At 33.7% G+C, this 18136-nt stretch overlaps 1 pseudogene; it reads left to right on the top strand.

Moving 5' to 3' along the window:
- The first annotated feature begins 5891 nt into the window (after positions 1-5891).
- Positions 5892-7239, top strand: LOC115955128 (annotated as a pseudogene).
- The last annotated feature ends 10897 nt before the right edge of the window (positions 7240-18136 follow it).

Here is an 18136-nt window from a genome sequence, read left to right as displayed (position 1 = left end):
TTGGCTTATTTGTGTTTGTGTGGTCTTACAATTTAGTCTAGCTTAGTGACAACATTGTGTTGTTGGGTTTTGAGAGATTTTAGTTTGTAATAGTGAGAGTTTTGTAATTGCTAATTTCAATTTCAAGCCATTATTGTGTATTTGATTTGTGGTCTCTAACATTTTAGTTTTTTAGTGTTTGTGGTTAAGCTTATGATTGATAAAACATTTCATGCACTGGAACTGTTGATTTTTGAGTTTTTATATATGGTTTATGGTCTCCATTATTTTCCCCTATCGGTGTTTGTGAGTTTTGGTGTTTTGATTTTTAAGGTACTAATTCTAAATAAGTTGGTTTCCTGTCAAAATGATTGGATATGAAGTTTTTCGTTTTTTTTTCCCCATAAATTAGTTCATTAATATAATGCTTAATTTCATTTTTATTGTCCAAGTATATATATGCTCAATTTTGTGAATTCAGTATGCTACTATAATATGAATGGCCTTCATTATAACCACCGTGTTCCATTTTATTGACCACTTATATTCTAGATGAAGTAGAAATATTAAATTGTTAAACTTGAGTTCGGTTTACTCAGCTTTCAAATGTTTTTATTTTTACAGTTCATTTATTTAAACCTGCCATGTTTTTATGGATTTTAGATAATTTTACTTGATTAGCCAGCATACGGTAAATGAAACCCAAAACTTCTATTTTTTTTTCCCTGTGGTGTCATGGTGTATAGGAACTTAGTTTCTAGAGCCTCATTTACATTGATGTCTATCAGGTATTTTTTGAATTCAAAGGCAAAGGAAATGAAGACCTAGACAATTCATTGCAGAATAGGTATGTTCCTAAATTCTTGGTAGAAAATTTCCGTCATAATGTATTATAATGTAACTCAAGTTCTTTTAGCTAAAATAGTATCAACAGGTGGGTATTATTGGGATGCATGATTTATGTTAGAAAAGCATTATATTTAACAGATGATGAGAAAAGTCATTGTGTTTCAGGGATGTTAAGACATTGTTTCTGTGGCATATCTAACGTATTAAGTTATTAACAGAAACTCGAATCAACGTACTTCAAGTAGATAGGTATACATATTTGCAATGTTATGTAATTAGGACACATCAAGAAACTCTGTATGCTAGGTCAAAGATCCATTGCTTTCATGTAACAATGATAGAGGATGCTTAGCATATCTTGCCTGGAGTTTCTCAACTTACAGTTTTTTAATGCTTATGTTGTGATTGTTTTAAATAAAAGGCATGATTTGATAAGCTTTTCTTGTCATGAATTAAGCTTTTAGACTGTTTTTTTCAAGCTGGATTTTGTAGAATCTAAGTGCACAACATTTCATTTGGAATCAAACAACAATTGAGTTCTTGAGCAGATTTCTTGCCATTGGTCCGTATTTTTTATAACAATAATTATCTAATCAAAATTAGTGTTAAAATTTTATGTCCAATTTTCTGGACTATTTGCAGTTTTATCTTAGCTTCATTTGATCAATGTCTTCGGATGAAGAAGTATTAACATCAACGACGTGCAAATGACGACAGCCATGCTTCTCTATCAAAGGATATTCTTACCATTTCCTTTAGCTAGGCTTTTTTTAATTGATAGAAAAATATTGTCTCCATCACATATGATGTTAAAGTTCACTATAGTTGCTTACAATATGTTTAAAATATTTTATTTGTAAGAAATATATTGTTACATATATCGTATGATGATTCTGGACTCATGTAATCTATATAATTTGATTATTTTTGTTAATTGAAAACAAATGTCCTTAAGACTAAAGTATAAATATATATAATTAATTAAGAATGCCCATCTAACTTTCAGCCATGTCTACATATGAAAAGAGAAAACTCAAAAAAGTTAGTGTTTCGCACGTCTAAATACTCAAAACCAAATTCAATACCAGTTTGGTGTTAAACTATTTGACTTTTGGTTTATTTTAGGATTATAAATGTTATTTTGAGCTATGAATCTAAATTTTTATGTTGTTATGAAGAAATGTATTTGTTTTCCCACTATTGTAAGTTTAATTTTTTCCCCTTATTCAAAGTTTGTTAATATATGTTACTATGATGAAGTATGATTTGATTTACTTTTGATGATGTTATATAATAATAATTTAAAAAAAAAAAAAAACTTTTGAGATGCTATAAAAATGCAACAACAAAATTACAAAAAATTTTAAATAAAATTTCTGTGCATTTGAACAGGTTATAAGCCAGTATATAAAAAAGCAGAGACTTTATGTGGAAAAACATGAGATTCTGCCAAGTGGCGCGTTCTATACAAAGATAATTAAAATATTCTCAAATGCTATATCAGAGATAAGAATAAATTAAATATTAACATTTTGTTTTATTTGGTTCAATGTTTCAATACTTTTCATCTTTAACACATACACACTAAATTCTTTGCATTTTAATTCACCATTTTCACTTCTTGCTCTTCTACCCTTTATATATACCTACTAATAGCCCTTCAAGCCATCTCATGTCAAATACATAGACAAAAAATGATATCATTTACCTTCAATCTTTCGACAACACCTACGTAGCTCTAACATTGTTTTTCATCTAATTCTAACCCATTTGAGTTGGCTACAACCAAGGAAGGAGGGGTTGCATTTTATATTGAATTTACAATTTTGATGTTAGGTTGGACGTTGTGGATTTGTGGGTTTTGTAAATGATGTGATTGACTGTGGGTATTTGAGATGTGTATTTTGTTTTAGAATTAAGGAAAAAGAGAAAAACACATTCTATATCAACTTTTATTCTATAATATTCCTCCAAAGTTGTTTTTATTTATTTATGTATTTTTTATTTCTCATTACTTCAACTAAATAATTATAATGGATATATGCGTGCAATTTATAATTGTTACTTTTTATAATGAACTCATTACTAATAAAGTTCTATAACAATTATGCTATTATACATACATAACATTTTTCAAAACCATTCGTACATAAAACATTATAATATTATCCATGCATTGCATGAATAACTTACTAGTATATTATAAAAGTAGAATCTCAAAATCAAAATTGGTGGATGGATGCTACGATGACACTTATTCATTTTCAAAGCATACTAAAATGACACGTAGCTACTTCCTATATTTAATTGGTATGATTGGACAAACAATACCACATGTTAAAATAGTATTTGTACATCTCAATGTGTTTGCCATAATACTTGGCATCTATAATTAAAATTTTGAATGAAATAAATGCATTTATTTAATATGGTATTTAAGATCATTTTATTATTATTATTTATGACTACTAATTCTTAATTTGTTATTTTTCTTCTTATTTTCCTAATCATTCCCCTTCCAAAGATTATTCAAGTATTTTGTTCTAAGAAAAGTAATTTGTTGAAATATGTGTAATCTATTTATCTATTAGATATTATTGAGATTAAAAAAAAAAAAAACTTATTTTGGAACCGTAATTAAATACATCACAATTAGAAAGAAGCCTAGAAGTCATTTTTATTTATTTATTTTTTCACTTTCTTGACGTACATATAAAATTAAAATTGTACATATATAGTAATAAAATGTATACAATATTCTCATAACTTTTAGCTTTTGATGTTTTTTTTTTACACAAACGTGTGTGTGTGTATTTTTCCTTTTGCTTTTATATCACATCATTATTTTAGCAATTACAATAACATTTACTTCAATTATCTACATGTATAATATTTCATCATCTTCTCCAACTTTTCATCTTCCTCATCCCCTTTTTTTAGATATAAATATGTTCTCTCTCCCCCCCCCCCCCCTCTTATAATCAACAAGCTTAGGAATTTTGATGACAAATTTGTTTTCTAGTTGCATTTTTGTTTTTGTTCTCCACTATTAGTTTTTTTAGATATAAATATGTTCTCTCTCCCCCCCCTCTTATAATCAACAAGCTTAGGAATTTTGATGACAAATTTGTTTTATAGTTGCATTTTTGTTTTTGTTCTCCACTATTAGTGGTACCTTTGTTTTATAGTTGCATTTTTGTTTTTGTTCTCCACTATTAGTGGTACCTCTCTCATTTTTGTTTTTGTTCTCCACTATTAGTGGTACTCTCTCTCTCTCTCTCTCTCTCTCTCTCTCTCTCTCTCAGGTATCGAGAGCTACAGAGAGGTAGAGAGGTATAGAGAGTTGTAGAGGTAAGAGAAAGGTGTTGAGGTGTAAACGTAGAAAGGTGTAGAGGTGTAGGGCTATAGAGGTAGAGAGGTGTAAAGAGGGGTATAGTGGTGTAGAGGTTTAGAGAGGTGTTAAGGGGTAGAGGTGTAGAGAGGTGTAAAGGGAGAGTGTAGAGAGGTGTAGAGGTAGAGGTAGAGGTACCTTTAATAGTAGATATAAAAAACAAATATGTAGTGATAAAAAAATTCCCACCGGAAATACTAAGTATGTAAAATTTAAGAGAGATAACAAGAATATAAATATAAAATAAATAAATATATATATATATATATATAAATATGAGTAAAAACAAAGAAGGAAGCACACAATAATAATCAGTTTTTTTCCTTTTTAAAAAAAGTATTATTATTATTATAATAATAAAAAATGAGCTTAAATACCATACTAAATAAATGCATTTATTTCATTCAAAATTTTCATTGTAGATGCCATGTGTCCAATATTATGGTAAACACATTGAGATGTACAAATAATATTTTAACATATGGCATTGATTGTCTAACATACCAATTAAATCTAGGAAGTTTCCACGTGTCATTGTAGTATGCTTTGAAAACGAATAAGTGTCATATCACCCCCCCTTCCGAAGATTATTTATGTATTTTGTTCTAAAAAAAGTAATTTGTTGAAGTATGTGTAATCTGATTATCTAATAGATATTATCTATTGAGATTTTTAAAAAACTTATTTTGGAACCATAATTAAATACATCACAATTAGAAAAGAAGCTTAGAAGCCATTTTATTTTTATTTTTTTCACTTTCTCAACATCATTATTTGTGGGTTCCAGTCAGCTTAATTGGCAAAGTCTCAAATGATTGATAAGAGATCTGTGATTCAATTCCCACTTACACCAAAAGCCGATTGGTGTCTTGGTTTGATAATAAGAGTTATCACCAGAAGCGGATGCCATAAATTGAAGCTGTCTAAAAAAAAAAAATCACATCATTATAACAGTATATCAATAGTTGGAAAAAAAAAATTACATTATTAGCATTACTCTAAATTTTGACCCTTAACCCATATGGTCTTATGGGATTCCCCTTTGAGTGAACAATTTTATAAATTTGATATAATTGCAAAAGGACCTTGTGAAAAGTTTTGTTTTATGCTCAAAAGCACATGATGCCATATACCATTCAAGGCATAATTGGAGTAGCAAACTCAATATCATGTTGAACAAGGCAACGTTCATGGTCAACGCCTCAATTTCGGCCTGAAAAATGGGCCTCTTTGCCAATTCTCTATAATTTTTAACCACTAACAATTTTTATTTTAAAAAAAATTTCTTTGCAACTATTTTCTTAATAGATTAACTCCTAGAAATCTGCCATGTGGATAGGTTATGGGACTTGTGGCAGTAGTACTAGATTTTTTGGTCTATAAATAACTCATTTAAGCTCTCTGAAAATAATAATGACCATGCAGAAATCTTATAATGGAAAAACTTTCTACAACCCAAACACTATTCACTCTTACCTCTCCCACCTATCTAGTTAAGAATGATAGATATCAATTATTTTGTTTAAAGAGTTGTATTCAATATTTGCTTCAAGTTGTGTTTAGAACCTGATACAACATCTGTTCTAGATAGGATAGCCACTGCTGGTTCTTCCTTACCCTTTTTCCCTTGAGTATAAAAATCGTTGAATGCAAGAGCTTAGAGCTTCACATAGCCATGTTCCCATGGTTTGCAACTGGCCACATGACCCCCTTTCTCCATCTTTCTAATGAGATTGCTAAGAGAGGCAACAAAATCACTTTCATGCTGCCCAAAAAAGCTCAAATTCAGCTACAATGTTTAAATCCTCTTCCAAATTTCATCACCTTTCATCCCCTCACAATCCCTCACGTTGATGGCCTCCCACTTGGTGCAGAGACTACCTCAGACATATCGATATCTTTGGTCCATTTGCTTGCCATTGCCATGGATCGCACATGTGAACAAGTTGAAAATATTTTCCAAGCTAAAACTCCAGATATGGTATTCTATGACAATGCACATTGGATACCAGAAATCACCAAACAGCTTGGAATCAAATCAATTTGCTACAATGTTGTTTCTGCTGCATCACTTGCAATTGCTGTAGTTCTGACACGTAATGTTCCCAAGGATAGAGCCATTACAAAGGAGGAATTAAAGCAACTACTAGTAGGCTACCCTTCATCGACCATAGTCTTGATTCTTTATCATTCATTTCTCTACCTTTTGGAGATGGGATAACATTTTACGATCATGTCACAACCGCCATGAAAGAAAGTGATGTGATATCTATTAGAACATGCCAAGAAATGGAAGGACAATTGTGTGACTACTTGGGAAATCGATTTGGAAAGTTTGTGTTTTTAACAGGACCAGTGTTACCAGAGCCCGCTAAAAGTCCTTCGAAAGGCATGTGGGATACTTGGTTAGATGGGTTTGAGCTTGGGTCAATGGTGTTTTGTGCATTTGGGCTTAAATCATCCTTGAAAATAAGCAATTTCAAGAACTACTATTAGGGTTTGAGTTAATAGGGTTGTCATTTCTGATAGCCTTGAAACTGCCAATGGAATGTGCAACAGTTGAGGAGGCTTGCAAAATGGGTTCAAGGAAAGGTTTAAAGAGAGAGGAAGAGCTTTTGGGTGTTGGGTGGAACAACCATTGATACTTAGTCACCCATTAGTTGGGTGTTTTGTGAGCCATTGTGGGATTGGATCAATGTGGGAGTCTTTGATGAGTAACTATCAAATAGTGCTTGTGCCACATCTTGGTGACCAAATCTTGAACACTAGGTTACTTGTTGAAGAGATGAAGGTTGCTGTGGAGGTGGAGAGGGAAGACAATGGGTGGTTTTCAAGAAAGAGCTTGAGCAAGGCAATCAAGTATGTGATGGATAAAGATAATGAAGTGGGTATTATGGCGAAGAACCATGCAAAATGGAAAGAGATATTAGCTAGCCCAGACTTCATGAGTGGTTATATGGATAAATTTGTCCAAAACTTGCAAGATCTTGTACTAGTAAACAAAAAAGCATAATTCAAGAGTTTGGCTCCTGTACTAAAATGGTAAGGATCTTTATTGTTGTTGAATAACTGTTCAGTTTCACGAGGTCAAAAATTTACGAGATTTTGTCCCTTAGCTTCAGTCTCTCTCTTCCCTCCCCATGATTGTCCATTGCTTTGGGAAGCCATTAAGTGTGATGATGCTCTCTCTAGGATCAAAATAAAGTAGCTTGTGAACTTTGTTCTTTTTCGTGCCCTACCTCTAGAGGTTGTAGATGTATTTGATTAATGAATTGAGTTATATAAACAAATAAATGAATAAATAAATCTTGACAAATATATCATTTGAGTTATAGCACGGATGACCACTTGAGTTTTATGCATATTATTTAATTCTAATATTTCTTTCTATTGTCTAGATATTTCCTTTATTTCACAACACATTATTAGCATGAAACTTTAATCAAATTCTAAAAAGGAAGTTGTCCACATCCTACCTTTCAAAATTATAAGAATTGTTACAATTTGGAATTGTTATTATAACTGTTTGAGTGGTATCTGTGTTGTATTATCTCATAAGTTTGAAGTGAATTTTTACTAAAGAATGAACTACATGAGTTAACTATTCACGAGTAGGACCTCCATTTCTTTGTGTGAGAGACTAGGCCCCTGGCCTGTTTTGAATTGGATGGTTTAGGCCAAATCCACTTAAATGGGTGGAGTCGTGTTATTGCCTCTCAAAATGGAGGCTTGACTGATTACATTTTCCCTTTAGATTAAGAGTTTTAAAATGGAGTCGCTACTTATTTAATTATTGGAAAAAAAAGAAAAGAAAACCATAATTGAAAAATTCATTATTTTATTGATTTGAGAATGAGCGTACATTGGTCATAGGAAATGACATGGCTTTGGTCCTAGATACAATCTAAGATATATTACATGACTTTGTTTCCTAGTTACAATCTAGAGATTGAAAATTACATGGATAAGTATTTGATCTACTAAACCCTTGATCTAAGCTTGGAAGCCATGTTACAAGTAGGGGTGTGCACAGATTAGATTGGGCAGGTAAAGGCCAACATTTCTATCCAATTTGCCACTAGTAGGTTGGGAAAATTCCAATCCGCCACCGACCCACCAAAGTCTAAACCCAGCAAATTTGTTACAAATTTTGGCGGTTTCAAATCGGCGGGTTAGGCGGGTTGGCATTAACAATGTTCTTTTTAAAAAAAAAAATCACAAAATACAATTTGTTATTAAATAATCTCAAAGTATGACTAATGCATACAAAAAAATTAAAGGTGTCTTTCAGTGAATAATCTCAATTCCAACACAAACATAAGGTCAATAAAAAAGCGATATATCATCTCTAACAGACCTTGTCTGACACACACACACACACACACACACACACACACACACACACACACACACACACACACACACACACACACACACACACACACACACACACACACACACACACACACACACACAAAGAAAAAGAAAAAAAAAGTAGGCTGCTACCTTACAACTAAGGAAAATTATATCAGCAAACCCAAAGTTTGAACATTCCTAAAGTCTCATCAATGATTCAAAATAATAACATACCAACATAACAAATAAACTTAAAAATGGTATGCATGTTCTTAAAAACAATTATCACAGACTACAATTAGTTATTAAATATAGAGTATATATATACTTTTGATAAACTATAGAGTATATATACTTACATACAAGGATAATCAACCTTGGTGCCTAAATTAACCGTATTACAAACTATAAGACCACTAAGTGTATTACACGTGCACAACAGTATAACTAACTCTATTATTAGAAACTAAATGACCTCCAGCTTTTCAAAAAGGTTAAGGAAGAAAAGGGCAAAACAACAAGAAAGAGGGAGAGAGAGGAAGTGGTTGAAGGTGAAGGCTAAATATAGAGTGTATTATATGATTGAAGTGAGTTTAGGGTTTTAATGTTGACTTTTTATATTTTGTTTAAGGAATTGATTAATGATTAGCTGTAAAAATTGATTAGGTAAATTGATTAACTTTAAATACAAAATATAAAGTTGAACAATTTGAGCTAATATGAAAGCTCGAAATGTGTGAAAACACAAGAGCTTATTTAGACCCCTAATTCAAATTACGGCTTAGTTGATTTTACACTAACTTAATACTAAGTGCGGAATAATGTAAATGCAAGCAAACAAGCAAGAGAGCTACTCTAATTCATATTTAAAGCAACGCAGCAGTAAAATGAAATGAACAAGAGCAGGGAAGAGAGATGCAAACACAGATAACACCGAGACGTGTTATCGAAGAGGAAACCGAAGAACTCGGCGAAAAACCTCTCCGTTGCCCTCCAAGCGGTAATCGATCCACTAGACAATCAGTTGGGATACATGGGTAAGCAAGAGACCCTCCAAGCCTAATCTACCCTCTGTACCTAAGCCCTCCAAGCTCCTACTCCAACAAGGCTTCTCGGAACCATGTCTTGTCTAGCTCTCTGGATCCCGTAACAAGCTCCATGTTGCATCTGCCATCCTTGGCTTCTTCCAATGTCACTGGACACTCTCAAAAGGTGTGGTAAGTGTTTGGGCTTTTGACCTCTCAATGATATGGAAATGGAGAGGTAGGAGATGAGGAAATTCCACAAAAAAAATGTGTAGAGAATTGTTGGATGAACAATTTCTAACTCTTAAGTGTTTTAGTTAAGGTTTTCTCTCTGAAACTCTCATTTTACATTTGTGGGTAATGTGGGTATAAATAGTGTAGGCGCAGAAAGTGTGTATCAGACTAAACAGGCTGGCAGAACAGAATGTCTCGCGGGTGTCTTGCGGGAAGGCCTTACTCGCGAGACACAGCTGTCTCCATCTGGCCTGACTCTTCGCATTCTAGTCATGTGCAAGGCACATGCTTCCTTTTGCGGGATGCTTAGTCGTGATATACCTACGAAAACTCTTCAGTCTTCAATAGCTTGAATCTTCACACTCTCTTTCACTATCACACAACCCTTACAATAAATTCCTACAACAAATATAAGGTACAAAAGATTGAATAAAATTACAATCAAATTTGGCACGGAATAAAAGCCAACAAAATACAAATTTGTAAATCACAACTTTACATAATATATATAATTTTATTTATGTATAATTAAGCGGACGAGTTGGGTTGCAACGGGTTGACAAATTTTCAATCCGTTACTTAACCCAATCTACTATTTTCGGGGTCTAACCCACCCAACCCAAACCGCCTAACTTAATGACCTGCACGGGGTGGGTGGGTTGACTACAGGTCAGGTGGGTCGACAGGTCATGCAGATATTTTGCACACCCCTAGTTACAAGATGAGAAGGTGTTAGGCACCCACCTTGCCCAATGAAACCGGTCTTCTAGATTATGGTGGTAAACATTCATGTCACATCATCCAACATATTATCAATCAATTGTATATTCATTTCTTTGCTTGAATTTAATGTGTATGTATGTGATAAGCCCTAATTCCATTTATTCATTATCACATTTGAATTGAAAAATAAATTATAATGAATATGTGTGAATGGTGATATCCTAGATTCAAGTATTTGGAAAAATTATGAAATTAACATGTTTTTCATATTTTGGATTTGGATTTAAGATCAAATTTAGTGTCGCGCATGAACATGTGATGAACAACCAAGAACATGTGAAGAATGCATATTAACAACATTCAAGCATATCAAGAACATTCAAGCACATTCAAGTAATTTAAAAATAATCTTAAATTAACATTATAGAAAATGAAAAACAAGTTAGAGAAAGAGATTGTACCTGTATGCAATATTCACATGGTAAAGAGGAGGAGGCTTTGGGTGGAGGTCCTAAGGGTGGAGCAGAGAAGAAGACCTAGGAGAGGGAGAGTGAGGCTCAATCAATATCTTGAGTCTCAAGATGACCACGAGATGATAAGACTAACTCCACTTCACTAAAACTCAAAAGGAGAGAAGAAAGAGTGTTTCTGTCTGTCTTTTGGAATGGAGAAGAGGAGAGTTTATATAGTAGTGGTGGAGAAAATATGAATGGAAGGGCATTTAATGAGGGTTGGCAAGGGATTAGAGAAAATCATGAACTTAGACCTAATTTCAAAGTTTAGGGAAGGCTAGTGCATTAAATTTGGACATTGGTGGGAGTGATGAATGACTAAGATTTCAGTTTTTTCAGTAGCTTATATAACAGCCTTCAGAGCCAATTTCAAAAAATCATATTTTATTCATTTTTGATCGAAGTTGTCTCATTCTTGTGCTTAAATTGAATATTTGGATGTCTAGTTTCTAGTAAAATCAACCTCACTCAAAAAGTCAAAAAGGTCTAGGAGATATCAATGAAATAGTGAACATAGGTCATTTGTCAGAAAATAGTTTCAGTATAGTTAACATTAATAGGTCCCAAATTAATTAGCTTCCAATTAGCATTAATAGACCCCGATTACTTCCATTTCAGAATTAATTAGCCCTAAATCATGACCTAATTATCCCAATTAAAAAAGATAATTACACCAATTACTCATTGAATAATTAAAGTTTAATCATCTAATTAATCAAGTGTGCGCAACTTTACCAGAAGATGTAGTCCTAGCCAATTGAATTATGACACGTCATTGAATTCAAATTGATCATAATTATAACCAATCAAATTAATTTTTCATAATCACATATAATCGGACTTAATTTGTGAGAGTGCATTTCGGCTATTAAAACTTGATTCGATGATAACTTTCAATCTGATGGTCTGATTATGGCTTATGACTAGTCAATTTTATCGTTACAACATCAAGATTATTTTGATGAAATGAAATTAAAATTCTAATGACCACAATTAAGATTTTTATCTCCAAGGTTAAATTATTCTTACCCTTCATATTTAAATGTAGGTTGCCAAATAGGGTGTCAATACTTTGAAATAAGTTATTGGTTATGGACTTATAGTACCTTGTGTCGTTGAAGGTATCTCATAAGTTCAAAGTGAATTTTTACTAAGGAACTACATGAGTTAACTATTCATGAGTAGGACCTCGAATCCTTTGAAATAAGTTGTTGGTTATGGACTAATAGTACCTTGTGTCATTGAAAGTTAGGCAATGCTTGCCTAGTAGATTTGCTAATTCTAGGCTCACTTTCCTCCTTGAACTTTTCTTCCCTCCCTATATATAGTGGTAGAGATGGTGTTTTAATCAAATTTTGACGCATTGCTTGGCCTCTTAATTTAGTCCGCCTACCATCACTTTGTGGGTGCAAGCGCCCGTGATAAATGGTTTCCACATGGGAAGTATGTCTTAGCCTAGATTGGACTAAGCGGAAGGTGAAAATGGAGTTGCTACCTGGTTTAGGTCTAGGAACCAAATTGGGCATTTTGGGCCACTTACTTATATGCATTGGTCTGCATACCGGATTATGGGTCCCAAGTTTGGGTACGGCTTGGGAAGGTTTTAGGCACCCAAGACCACCCCGCTTATGGGCTAGTGTGGGCACAAGCGCTCGTGACGTGGTATTCATCCTCCTCGTGGGAAGTACGCCTTGGCCTAGGGTGAAAGCAGGGGGTGTAAATGGAGTCGCCACCTAGTTTAGTTCTAGGAACCATAAATATATCGCCCTTCATAGAAGGACTGATTTTTACTAGAGCACGTGTTTAGAGTTTAGGTATGGGGATGGGAAGGTGTTAGGCACCCAACCCGACCTGACCTATGGGTCGGCTTCCACTCATTGTGTTCCAAGTCTTAATTTCATTAAAGGCATATTTAACACGTTATTCTAACTCACACACACTCTAGCATGCATCTAAAGCAATCATCATGACATAATCATCCCCAAACCTAGCATTCATCTATCAAGGCATATAAGCATATATCTTAAGGGGCAGAAACATCACGAGGCAGATTAGGATCAACATGTTATAGCATCAAGTACATGGTATTCAACCAAGTAAATTCATGTTTATTAGCCATATCAAACTCATCAACCAAACCAAATTCATGTTCATAACCATATACATGACTTATCTCACTTCCCTCACTACATCACAGTAGCCATGTGTCAATGTATGATCATATTCATATGCATGTTCATGGTATTAAAACAAACTAAAACCCTAATAAGCATAAAAGGAGTAAAACAACAACAACAAAACAACACAAAACAGAGAGACAAGGACTCAAAGGTAGACCATAACAAGTTAAACAAAAGATAAAACATATACATAAAACAAATGAAAAGACAAATAGGAGTGAATTAGGGTTTCTGGGCAAAAGTATGCTTGCGCATACATAGGTATGCGTATGCAGCCCATCTATATGCGCACGCATACAAGCAGCATATGCACATATACACACACTAAGAACCTTAAACCAGAAACACAGAATAGAAAGAGATGAAAAAACAACAGAAAAAGGAAATCTAACAACCTATCATGCTTTAAACATAAACACGTAAATAAACCTAAGCTAAAAAAACATATTAAAACAATTAAAACATATATATAAACACAAGAACAAAGAAAAAATAAAGAAAAGAGTGAAGAGCCAAAATTAGAGACTTTACCTCAACACTAGAAGTCATTGGAGCTTGATTTTGACCGTTCCCCTAAGTCAATCTATTCACAACCAAATCAAAGACAGTTAGTAAGTTTAGAACTCAAAGATCAAGATCAGAAAAAGTCTCAATCAAATAAACTTTGACTTGAGGATGTTTTGTGAAAAACTCCCTCTTTGATTCACTAGAAACTATTTCTAGTGAATCTTATGTGTTTTACCACCAAAATTTGTCTTCCTTGAAAAAGTACTTTTTATGGTTTTATATAATCGAAACATAGGGCTTTGGATCAACTCCCAGATGATGTGAGATTCATTCCAAACCAAGTTTTAAATATAGAAAACTCGTCTTTCATAGTTTCTAGAACCCTAGCATGTGTACGCATGCACGTGTATGTGTATGCATGCCCTAGGGTTTCTGTGGCCTTCATTTTATTGTTTATTTGTTCCAAAAATAAGTTATATTTTCCATAAACACTTTCTTCAATAAATTTTCATCTAATTGAGCCCTAAACCAACCTTGGGTTTTGGAATTCTAACATCATTGGGGAACGGGGGCCCAAGTTAGCCCTATTTAATTAAAGGGTTCATTAAGAGAGCTTTAATCCTTAACCCTAAATACACATCATGTACTTAATAAAAAGGGCACACAAAACATGTAAAATCACATCACAACATAAAAGGAAACAAATTAAAACCAAAATCAAACATATACTAAAAAGGAAAAGGTAATAATTAAATAAACACAAAAGGAAAAATATCACAAATAAACCAAACATGGAAAAAAAAAAAATGCTAAAACGAACATGAAAAACAAATAAACATAATTAATTAAACTAAAGTAGAGTTAAACAAATCATACAACATGTGAAAAATGATTAAATTAATAAAACAAGATTTTTGCCCAAATCTAGGTTTGAGGTGCGTACGAATGCATGGTTGAAATCATGCGCATGCATACTCAATGATGCTGGGGCGGAGCCACTTGGCTCCTTGGGGGGGCCATGGCCCCCCTAAAAATTTTCAAATTTCCACTAAACTATGTCAAAAAATTACATTGGCCCCCCCAAAATTTAAGATCTGCCCCCCCCCCCCCCCATATTTTTGTCAAAATTTTTTCTAGAGCTCTAGACTTTTAGTCCAATACAACTTCAAGCCCTACCAAAAAACTTGGCCCACATCCAGCCCCACTAGCCAACCCCAATTCCCTAAGCAAACAACTGAAACAAGTTATTCTTTTCTAAACCATAACACTTCCAGCCCAGCTCGAACCAAAATCTAAAATACCTAATTAAACATAAACAAAAGGCATTCAATCCTCATCGTCTGAAAAAGAGAAACCCTCACCGTCTAAACAATCTAAAAGAGAGAACAAATGAACAATCTTCATTCATGCTTATCACGCCTCACCTCACGCCTTTGCTCTGCCTCACGCCCTTATAGCCTGACCCTTAGTTTTTTACCTTCTTGCTTCTTAGTTCACGCCTCTGCTTGAGTCAACCTGACTGCCTCACAGCCTCAGAAACCCCGCCAGCTCACCGTGACGCTGCTGCCTCCACCAGCTCACCGTGACGCCACTGCCTCCTCAAGGTATCTCAATCATTCTTTACTTGACTTCTCTCCCTTTTTCTCTACTACTGAAGTGTTGAAGTTGAACTAAATACTGATACAGTGATACTTGAATAGAAATATGAAAATATCAAATATGAAATATGTGTATGTCAGTATGTGATTTCCCTTTGCTGGCAATTTATACTTATTACTTTGTCTTGTCTTTTTGTGTTTGTTGTTACTTGTTATTGTATTCTTTATTATTTGCATTGTCTTTGAGACTCATACCACGAAGACCAGTGGCCAGCCTTTTCCCTTTAGGCTTTTGTGTTGTTTGTCTAATTGTCTTGTCCCTTGAGTGGGGGCCGGGTGGGGCTTGCCGACTTGCATTGTCATTGTGTAAGTAAATTAAAAAAAAAAAAAAAAAAGATCTATGGAAGGAAATTGGAGTAGTGGGCCATGAGTCAAAGTCTAGTTATTTGGTTTATGTTGTTTGTTTATGCTTTTGAGTGATTTGTTTATTTAGTTTTTTTATCCTAAAAGGTCATTAGTCATTACTTAACTACAAGTGTATTTGTTTATTTAGTTGAATTGATTTTTTTTGGGGATTGAAATTAGGTGTCAAACAATGAGCAAACGACAAATAATTGATGCATTCTTTAAGAAAAAAGATATTAGTCATTCAGAACTTAGGACTTCTGTAGAAACAAATGTTGATACTTCAATGCCTAACGAGCGTCCCTCCAAATGTTCAAGAATTGAATCTAAAGGGATAGACTGTGATCCAGGATCACGTAAACAAATATATGAATTCCCTGTCAATGAACAAGATGAAATTCGACGTGCTTATCTCATAGCCGGTCCATATCAACCTAGAGACATAAAGTATCCATACAAAGGACCGAAAAATCATTGCCGTAGTTTTCAATCTTCATGGTTTGATTCACATTCAAATTGGTTGGAATACTCACCTTCAACAGATTCAATCTATTGTCTACCTTACTACCTTTTTTGTAAGAAACCAATAGATCGTCCTAGATCAGATGCATTCATTGAAAAAGGTTTTAATAATTCGAAAAAGGTGAAGGATGGGATGAATTGTTCTTTAATTGGTCATGAGGTGAAAGAACCTAATACACCACATAAAATTGCTGAGAAATGTTGTGAGAATCTATTGAATTATTCAGGACATATTGACAAACTAGCTGAGAAACAAACATAAAAAGAAATGAAGAATAATCGATTGCGGCTCAAGACCTCAACAGAGTGTGCTTGATGGCTAGCATTCCAAGCTTGTGCTTTTAGAGGTCATGATGAAAGCCTTGATTCAAAAAATCGAGGTAACTTTATTGAATTGATAAAACACACATCAACTTTCAATGAAAATGTAGTTAGAGTTGTCTTGGAAAATGCTCCACATAATGCCAAATATACGTCAAAAGGAGATTTTGCATATTCTAGCTAGTAAAGTGCGAAATGCTATTCGTGAAGAAATTGAGGATGCAAAATATGACCATCATTTTGAGGTTTGTTGATAAAGAAGGTTTCATTAGGGAGCGTTTCTTTCATGTTGTGCATGTTAGAGACACTACTGCATTAACTTTAAAGAATGAGATATGTGCTGTCCTTTCTCATTACAACCTCCACATTGAAAATATTCGAGGTCAAGGATATGATGGGGCTAGTAACATGTGTGGTGAATGGAATGGATTACAAGCTTTTTTTTCTTAAAGATTGCCCATATGCTTATTATGTACATTGCATGGCTCACAGGTTGCAATTAGCTCTAGTTACAGCATCTAGAGAAGTAAAAGATGTTCATCAGTTTTTTGATCATTTGGTTGATATTATCAATATTTTTGTTGGTTCTAGTAAGCGTAATGATGAATTGCAACATGCTCAAGCAGAACAAGTTGAGAATATGATTGCTTCTAATGAAATTGACACTGGAAGAGGTGCAAACCAAATTGGTACTTTGCAACAAGCTGGAGATACTAGGTGGGGATCTCATCATTGGTACTCTGAGGAAGGGGCTAACTATAAACAACGCGGTGATGCTGAGGGAGCTTATTAGGTATTAACATCATTTGAATTTATTTTAATTTTGCATTTGATGAAAGAGATGATGGGAATTATAATATGCTTTGTCAAGCTTTGCAACAACATTCTCAAGACCTTTTAAATGCCATGCATTTAGTTTCAACTACAAAATCACTTATTTAAAAGTTGAGAGATGATGGATGGGAGCCTTTACTTGCAAGAGTTATATCATTTTGTGAGCAGCATGAAATTGATATTCCTGATATGAATGCTTGTTACACTAAAGCTCGAGGTAGATATCGTCGTTAAGATGAAGATTTAACAATGGAACATCATTTTAGAATTGGCATATTTACAGTTGCAATAGACTTTCAATTACAAGAGTTGAAAAGTAGATTTTGTGAGCTAACAACGGAACTTGTTATTCTTAGTTCAGCTTTAAATCCCAAGGATACTTTTAGATTATTCAAAATTGTTGATATATGCAATTTGGTTAAGAAATATTATCCTCAAGATTTCTCTAAACAAGAACAAGAACTTTTGGAGTCTCAATTGCAGCATTATGAGCTTGATGTGATAAAACATCTAGATTTTTAGAACATGAGTACAATTTCCGAGCTATGTAGGGGATTAAAAATTTCAGGAAAGTCTAAAATCTTTTTTTTGATTGATAGACTTATTTGTCTTGTGTTGACCCTTCCAGTTTCTACAGCAACTACAGAACGAGCTTTCTCAGCTATGAAGTTGTTAAAAACAAGACTTCGCAATAGAATGG

This window comes from Quercus lobata, chromosome 8 (assembly GCF_001633185.2).
Source record: "Quercus lobata isolate SW786 chromosome 8, ValleyOak3.0 Primary Assembly, whole genome shotgun sequence".
Classification (NCBI taxonomy): Eukaryota; Viridiplantae; Streptophyta; class Magnoliopsida; order Fagales; family Fagaceae; genus Quercus; species Quercus lobata.
Note: the sequence above shows the minus strand (reverse complement) of the source record. Positions and strands in the feature narration are given on the sequence as shown.